Raw genomic sequence first — 10000 nt, 5'->3', positions numbered from 1 at the left:
TATATATATATATATATATATATATATATATATATATATATATATATATATATATATATATATATATATATATATGATATATATATATTTATATATATATATATATATATATATATATATATATATATATATATATATATATATATATATGATATATATATATATATATATGATTGCTAGTGGCGATCCCCCAAACAACATCATCACTGCTGCACTGAAGAATAATGGCTTCCACAGGACCACTGAACAGATAGAGCGGAAGAAGAATGAATTCCTCCGCTCGTATGCACTCATCAGACCACACATGGACACCCTAGATGTCATAATCGAAAACCATTGTGGAAAGGCTGATAAGGATGGAGAGGAGGAAAATGAAAAAACACCCGGAAGTCTCTCTGACCCAGTGGCTCCTCAAAAGAATGGATCACCCACTCCTATGAACAACCAGGCAGAAAAGGATAGTGGAGCCAAGGAAGCAGCAAATAGAAGCCCGTCTGTGCCAGTGGTTCTACAAAGGAAAGGAGCCCTCACCCCAATAGATAACCAGTGGAAAACAGTACCCACAAGAAAAGGAAGAACAAAAAGTAGAAAATCGCAAGGTGGATCCAATGCCATCCAAGACACAAAAGGAAAGAAGAAATTTGGAAGGCACCCAAAAACTTGCAAATTTTACCTGCAAGGCAAATGTTGGCATGGGGAAGACGGCAAAAACTGCCGGTTTGCCCACCCGACACCCCGCCAAAACTACAAAGGTTTAAAGGATAAAAACTTCTCTGAGGAAAGACGACAGATGTCCACAAGGAGAAAATTCAAGGACGTGCGCTCTTCAGAAATCATACGCAACGCAGCAGCTGAGCAAGAGTCTTTTTTGTGCATGGCGCAAAAGATTATGCACAGACGAGGAACCTTGCCCCCCACTGCGCAAGATCACCACAGCCAACAGACATGGGATGGCCTCCCCTAACGCCTGCACAGGCATCACGCCAATATTTTTACTAGATATTGGGGGCCTGTTGCATTATAATAATAAAAGCAAAATTTCTTTCCTGAGAGACCTTGCTGCATGCAATCAAGCCCTATGCATAGCACTCGTGGAAACTCACCTCAGCCCTGATATAGAGGATGCAGAAGTACACGTACCAAAATATGTCATACTGCGAACAGACAGATGGGAAAGTAGCCATGGTGGAGTTGCTGTATACATCCGTGACGACCTCACACCCCAGGTCTTACTGTCATACTCAAATTCGGCATGCGACACCCTAATTGTATACATAAGACAACATAATATAGTCATATGCAATACATATTGCCCACCGGATGCTCCAAACCACATAGGCAAATTTGAAGATTGCCTCACTAGAATTAAAGAAATCCTCATGAAACTGGAACACCATGTGACCATATTTCTCATGGGTGATTTCAACTTCCCCAACGTCAAATGGCCCGAAGGTCTCATACTCTCAGGAATGACTTATCGCAAGCAAGCACAGGTGGAATGCCTGTTCAACCTCACCAATACCCTATTCATGGAGCAAACTGTTCTCAGACCAACTAGAGCGAATAACATTCTAGATCTCTGCTTCACGAACAATACGGACATCATTCATGGTGTGAAAGTGACGCCGACATTAGTTTCGGATCACAACATAATAGAGCTGTCTATGTTTGGGCCAAAAGAAACCAGAGACATACAGCCTAAAGGAAGCACCCAAAATCTCTCCAATCTGAACTTCCACAAAGCGGACTGGAAATCGATTCAGAAAGAGATCCTCAGAGAGGATTGGCCAAAATGTCTCTCCACACCAGACATTGACATGAAACTAGAATGTTTCATGTCTACTGTGCAAGCCATAAGCCAGAAATATGTCCCAGAGCACAAGGCCAAAACAAATAGGAACAAGATTCCAAGGGAGAGGAAGATCCTCATGAGACGACGGACAAAAGTTGCAAATCGACTCAACCAGCATCCCAAGAATGGCCAAAGGTCCCGCCTAAAAACGACACTGATGGAGATCGAAAAAAGGCTCCAACAATCCTATGTGAAGGAGAGAGCAGACAAAGAAGCCTGGGTTATAAAAAACATTAAGTCAAACCCAAAGGCCTTCTTTCATTACGCAAAAGAAACAGCCTCAGTACGCTGCAAGATTGGATCCCTCTTCGAAAAAGATGGCTCCCTCACAGACAGTCCAACTAGGATCAGTGATGTACTGAATGAGCAATTCAAAAGTGTCTTCACCACTCCATTGAAGCACAGACAAGTGAACAAACCAGTGGACTTCTTTGCTACCTCCCCTATAACCAGTGAGGCAGTTACGATGGAATACATCAACATTAGCGAAGAAGATGTACTACTAGCTATACATGAAGTGGACACAAACTCAACTGTTGGCCCTGATGGTTTCCCAGCAATCCTCCTTAAATCGTGTAAGCATGCCCTGGCAAAACCCCTCCAGATCCTCTTCCAGAGCTTTCTCGGAAACGGAAGACTGCCAAGCAAGCTGAAGGAGGGAATAATATGCCCAATCCATAAAGGGGGAAGCAGAGCAGATGCCAAAAACTATAGGCCTATCTCTCTGACTTCACACATCAGCAAAATCATGGAAAGGATAATCAGAGGAAAACTAATCGCATTCCTTGAAGAAAATAAATTGCTGAGTGATACCCAACATGGCTTTCGACCAGGTAGGAGCTGCCAGACCCAGCTCTTACAACATTACGACTGGGTGTTGAGGCAGTTACTCAACAACTCAAATGTGGACGTAATATACCTTGATTTTGCAAAAGCTTTTGACAAAGTGGATCATGGTGTGATATGCCACAAACTGCGTGATCTTGGCATAGCTGGAAAACTTGGAGAGTGGTTACATGACTTTGTGAAAGATAGAAGTCAGGCAGTAGTGGCTAATGGAGCCACTTTTATGAAAACACAAATAATGAGCGGTGTTCCACAGGGTACTGTTTTGGGACCATTGCTTTTTATAGTCGCTCTCTCAGATATGCCTTCAAGTGCCCGGATAGCCACTCTTGCAAGCTACGCAGACGATGCGAAAATCTCGCAGAAAATACAGAACTCCAGTGATGTTGCACACCTGCAGCAGGAATTGGACTCAGTTTACAGATGGGCTGAGGACAATAATATGCAGTTTAATGCTGAAAAATTCCAGAGGAGATTCACAAAGAAGATTGTGTCTTTGCAACTGCTCAGCTACTGCGAAAGGCTGAAACAGCTAAGACTCTACTCCCTGGAGAGAAGGCGGGAGAGGTATACGGTAATATACATCTGGAAGATCCTGGAAGGAATTGTGCCAAATTTTGGCATTGAAAGCTACACCAATGCCAGAACGGGACGACACTGCATAGTGCCAAAGATCCCAGCAATGCCATCGCGCTTCAGGACCAGTTACTGCAACAGCTTGGGATTCAGGGGCCCACAGCTTTTTAATATTCTCCCAAAGAGCCTGAGGAATCTGCACAAAGTAGATGTAGGAGTTTTTAAATCAAAGCTGGATCTCTTCCTATCGAGAGTCCCAGATGAACCTACCTCGCGGCAGGAGGTGCAAATGAGGGTTGCTAAATCAAACTCCATTCTTCACCAAGCGCCTCATATTGTAAGAGGCTCCCTGTAATAACAGTGTAGCAACATGGTGGTGCATCAGCATGGCCGCAGCTCTAAGCTGAAACTTAAAAAAAAAAATTTTTTTAATATATATATATATATATATATATTATATCAACCACAAACGCGTCATTTTAGCACAACGACTGCAGCGACTCGAGACTAGACAGAAATCGTTGGTGATGATAAAGAAGGTGGCAGAAACAGTAACAACAAAAGTGAGTGTTAGTAGGAGCAGGAGTAATAGTAAACGAGAGAGGGGGAAAGAGAGGAGAGATGAAAGGATAACATTAAAGGAAGAGAAAGGTAAAAGAAGCATTGAAAGGCTAAGGATGAAGAGAGAGAATCGACACGGAGGTTGGTGGTATACAGATGAGAAAGAGAAAGAGGGAGTCGGAGGAAGAAAGAGTTTGAGGAAGGGGAGGAATTGTGGGGAGAAGAAAGAGTTGTGACTGTTAATAATGTAAGAGAAGGGGAAAGAGAAGGTGTGGAAGATGAGAGAGAGGGGCGGAGGTGGTTGATAGAGGGAAAAAGAAACAGCCCGAATATGAAAGGTCGTCCTCGTCTGTTGTTATTTTTTGTATATTCTCCCATATATATATATATATATAGATATATATATATATATAGAAGGTGTATAGATGTGAAGGCGGGGAGAGAGTTCATGGCGTTGAGGATTCAATGTGATGGTGTTGGTAGCAGCAAAGATGTCGGCAAGGCAGACGACAAGCCCAGCAGTATTATTAATGGTGATGGTGGTGGTAGTGATGATGGTGCTGATGGTAGTTACAGCAGGCGGGATGGATGGATAGATGGAGTCCCAGCAGAGACAGAGAGCAAGGAATCTGTGTGACACAGAGAAGCAGAAATAAAAAAATATAGAGCACATAACATAGATACATAGATACATGCATATATATATATATATATATATATATATTTATATGTCGCTTCGGTAAACGTAATGGTTTTATATGTAGACGGATATGATGAAATGGAGAGACGAACACGTTACTCTGTGTCACGAGCTGGGTATTATAAGGAAGGTATATATTTATATGCCGAAACTTGTGTGCGTATATATATATATATATATATATATATATGTGTGTGTGTGTGTGTGTGTGTGTGTGTGTGTGTGTGTGTGTGTGTGTGTGTGTGTGTTGTTGTTGTATTTGGGGATGGTCATATTGCCAGTTTAGCCATATATATATATATATATATATATATATCGTATATAAAATCATAAATCCGAATAAAGAAGCACACACTAAGTTATAGAGCAGTATATATTAAAGTTAGTTAAGGCCGGTTAAGAGGTATTCATATATATACATATATATATATAAAACATATATATGCACATATATATGTATATACATATATTTACATATATATATATATATATATATATATATATACATATATATATATATATACATATATATACGTATATATATATACATATATATATATGCACATATATATGTATATATGTATATGCACATACATATGCACATATATATGCATATCTATGTATGTATGTGATATATATAAACATACGTACATACGAACAAATATTCATATACATATATATGTGTATATATAATTATATGTATATATGTATGAGAGTATATATATATATATATATATATATATATATATATATATATATATATATATATATGTGTGTGTGTGTGTGTGTGTGTGTGTGTGTGTGTGTGTGTGTGTGTGTGTGTGTATGTATGTATGTATGTATATATATACTCTCATATATATACATACATATATATTTATACGCGCACACATATGTACAGTGCGAGCTGCATATGGCCAAAGGCACTCCAGTAGTGACCATCTTATCGTTTTCATATATGAATTCATGAGTTGCGGTTATTCAACGCGCTTTTCTAAAACGGCAGTGTGTGATTTAAAGTAATATTTTGCTCCCAGGAACTGGTTAATTAAAGTCACTAATTAGAGCCGATAATACTGATGCTTTTGTTCTTATTCAGCCCCAAGTCAACCACGTTTAATGAGAGGTCCTTCTTTGCATGGCCATCACGTCATTTTTTAAGTCGTAAAGGTGTGATTTGAGAGGTATTTGGCTGTTATTTCTAGCAGATATAACGGCTATATATAGAAACTGCATCCTAAAGAAATCAACACAAAATAACGGTACGGATTTGTTGCAATATTTGAAACCAAAAATAAAAATCGTTATTACAGGGTAAGCCTTAAGTTTTAGCCGTTAAACCTGAAATAACGTCAGCAGAGACGCTTACAACAAACATTATGTTTAAATATTTATTCGTTGACTAAATTAAAGTTTTTGGATAATCCTAAGTTTTCATTTGGTACCTTTCATAGATAAAATGTTAAAAAAAAGGACACAAGTTCTCAAATGATGTTACTCGAATGATGCAAGAAAATTAAAGATTTATGTAAAAATATTTCATTAAATACATTAATTTTTCTAAAGGGCGCAGGTATAGTAATGGGGGTTTGTATTTATTTTTATCGACCTCGAGGAAATGAAAAAGAAATTGACGACGAAATAAACGAAATAAAATCTAACTAAGAATTAATCCGATGATGCCACTGTTTCGTCATATCTACGTATTAAGGCCCCAGACTTTGTTTCCTTATAACGATTTGCTAAATGCATATTTTAAAATGAAACTTTGCAGTGATATGTTTTAGTGGCTAACATTTAAACAAATACAGACGCTTTGATCACTGTTTCTCCACTCCCAAATATTTTTCGTTATAACTGTCATTTACCCTTTATCCGTCCTCTGCATCACAAATAATACACAGGGCATCTTTCTTTGGTGTTCATTCATGTACCATAGTAACTTGGGACTTATGAAAGGAAAGCTTTATTATTACTCAGAATGTATAAAACAGAGGCTAATTGAACATTTGAAAACAAGCCTGGTCGTTTAGGACAAACATGAAAATGCTTTAGAAGAGCAAAAGGTTTAAAATACGTATTTTACAATGAGATTTTGCAGAGGTATATTTCCAAGATGACAGAATATCAATGTTTCATCGATAGAAGTATGAAAAACAAAAGACACAACAATAGAAAGTGCTTAATTTACAGAAACTGACGATGAGGTGGGTAGAAAAAAATTCCAAAAATACACCCCATCAAAATAAATTTTTCTTTTAAATTTTAATAACGCAAAATATCATCTGCAACCTTTAAAACCTATCTGCAAAATTTCATTTAAAAATATGCATTTTTCAGAAACTTATGGGGAAAAAAAAATCAAGTTACTGAGGCACCAAACTGTAAATATTCCGCTGGTTCTCCAATCCTACGTAGGACCCACCCTTCAGCTATTATTCAGTTATTCTTGTTGTTAATAATTAGATCAACCCTCATTATATGTGTATCTAGGACGATAGTATCCGAGATGCAATCGGTAGGGTTAGATTCGAAGGAGATTTGGCTGCTATTTCTAGACGGTCACAGGAATTATAGCTTGCTCCCACGTTAGTTTAGTCCAACAGACAGAATTTATCAGCATGCTTGTAACAAACTGTGCGTTAAACGACACTAAATTCGCCTCCTTTTTTCTTCTTTTTAGTTTAGTAGTAGCAACTCAAGATCTACTGCAACGGTGGCCTCATGGAATAATGGCGGTGAAGATGGCGGGGGGGGGGGATAAGAATAAATGAAGAAAGAGGTTCCTGATTGGTGAAACAGAACTGACTGACAAAACATCATCTTACAAACAGCAGAGAAGAAGGATCTATGGCCTACTTCTGCTATATTTGTAGGAAAAGATCTCTCAGTCAAGAGTCGAACAGAACAGGATGGAGAGCGATTGATACAGGGATATAAGCAGACATACTTATCAGGCCACATATACGCATGTATGTGCATTGCGCATTATATATTTATATTTGAATGTACGTATTGCAAGTATGTGTGCATTTGAATGTATGTATGCAATATGTATATACCTATATATATATATATATATATATACACTGTGTGCATTTGAATGTGTGTATGCAATATGTATATACATATATATATGTGTGTGTGTGTATGTATATACATATTGCATACATACATTCAAATGCACACATAGTTGCATACGTACATTCAAATATAAATATAAATATATACTTATATGTATGCAGGCGTACAGACAGACAGGCAGACAGACAGAGTTATTTGCAAAAAAAAATGGAGAGAGACAAATATAACAGAAGATAATGTAGGTTAGAAGTGATTTGATGGTTGGAGGTTGGTTAGCCTAGAAACAGCCATTAGACATGTTTACGACGTAGACAGACACTTAGACAGACAGACAGACAGACAGACAGACAGGCAGGCACAAGGGAGAGAGAGAGAGTGAGGGGCGAGAGTGAGTATAACACACACACACACACACACACACACAGTATCGAAATAAGTATGCGTAAGGAAACAAACCGGGTGGATGGGTAGGAGGGAAAACTGTGTCACCATGTCTTTTCCTTTTTTTTTTTCTTTTTCTTTTTCTTTTTCTTGATTCATCACTAAAACCTTGTAGAAAGTGGGAACGAATGGATGGGGTAGAAGAGAAGGAACAAGAAGAAAAACAAGGCGACGACGACGACGATGATGATGATGACGATGATGATGATGATGATTATGATGATTGATGGTGGTGATGGCGGTGATGGCGGTGATGGCGGTGATGATGATGATGATGAAAAATTTGGTGTTGTAGAAGAATGAAAGGATGAAATTACTAATCGACGTACCTGATTGATTGTTTTACCAATAATGGCTTGTTTCTCAGCCCTGTGATCAGAAAATACACTTTGGCACATCACAAATATTATAATTTTTTTTTTATTGTATACGTGTGTGTGTGTGTGTGTGTTTAAGAAAATTTGTGTCTATATATATATATATAAAATGTGTGTATGTGTGTGTTAATAGCTTTTCTGTGTGTATTTTTGGTGTATATATATATGTGTGTGTGTGTGTGTGTGTAGATAGTATGTGTATAATAATGTATGTGAATTATATAAATAATTCATATATATGCGTGTTGTTTATGTATGTTAATAAACGTGTATATATAAATCTATGTATGTATACATATTATATATATATATATATATATATATAAACATACATATATATATATACATATATATATATATATATATATATATATATATATATATATATATATATATATATATATATATATATATATATATATATACACATATATATGTCGTACAATAAATATTATATATTTATATATATAATATTTATTTACGAAAAATAACATACACCTAACATTATTTATATAAAACATGTTGTTTTTTTTCATCCATATATTGCTATATATAGAATTATCTCCAGCTTTTCTTGAAATACAACTCCAAACGGTTCCTTTAAACATATCCAATAATTAATTCCTGCTTCCATTGTTTACGCATCAAAATTCTTTTGTCTCATCGTATCGCCATTTTTTATATATATATATATATTTTCGCCTTTATCCGCTCTATTTCGTTTCGTTTCGTTTCATATTTTTTTCTCCTTTTATCATTAATTATTTTTAATGCACCCCTTCGTCTCAGAGGCCACAACTGTATATATTTAATTTATGCCCTGTAGCATTTTCTATACGACTTAATACGACTATACATACATTTGTGTATGTATTTGTATGTGCATATATGCATGTATATCTGTATGTAGACATTTGTATTCGTATATTGTTAGTTGTCTGTTATTTCGTTTCGTCTTTCAATATTTTTATGTTTCTTCTTTTTTCTCTCTATTCTTAATCTGCCGTTCGTTGACACGTTTAAAGGTTTAACGTTTCTGTTTCCGATTAATTACAATAATCGATATCTTTTCCTTCATATATATCTGTGTGTCTGTGTGTGTGTGTGTGCGCGCGTTTTATCTTCTGTTTATTTCGGTCAATGGAGTGCGACCATACTGGGGCACCGCATTCGAGGATTTACTCCAACAACACACATTCCAGTATATATTTTCTGATAATTATACTATTAGTTCTTACTGCCGAGCCGCTAAGTTATAAACATAAATATATATATATATATATATATATATATATATATATATATATATATATATATATATATATATATATATATATATATATATATATATATATATATATATACTGAGGGTGATGAATTGAATATTAATTTCAATTTAAAACCAGTGGTCTAGCATTAAAAAAATCTGGTAATTCAGAAGAAGGGAAGACCACTAAGTGGACATCCGATATGCTAGAAAGAGGTCATCAACGACCCAACCACGAAAGAAAAATCATGTTCTCCAGAAAAAATTCACCAGAATTCTGGCCTAAGCTCTGGTAT

The 10000-nt window shown here is 36.3% G+C and overlaps 1 long non-coding RNA gene across 1 annotated transcript in view; it reads right to left on the bottom strand.

The window, feature by feature from the left end:
- Positions 1-8774, bottom strand: part of LOC149136685 (uncharacterized) — a 223870-nt gene extending 215096 nt beyond the window's left edge. Inside the window, exon 1 of the long non-coding RNA XR_016241198.1 lies at positions 8390-8774. This is a non-coding gene — a long non-coding RNA (uncharacterized LOC149136685). The remainder of the gene's footprint in view (positions 1-8389) is intronic.
- Positions 8775-10000: the final 1226 nt, after the last annotated feature.

Source organism: Octopus bimaculoides, chromosome 3, assembly GCF_046866305.1.
Source record: "Octopus bimaculoides isolate indiv1 chromosome 3, ASM4686630v1, whole genome shotgun sequence".
Classification (NCBI taxonomy): domain Eukaryota; kingdom Metazoa; phylum Mollusca; class Cephalopoda; order Octopoda; family Octopodidae; genus Octopus; species Octopus bimaculoides.
This window is presented reverse-complemented; position numbering and strand designations above follow the sequence as displayed.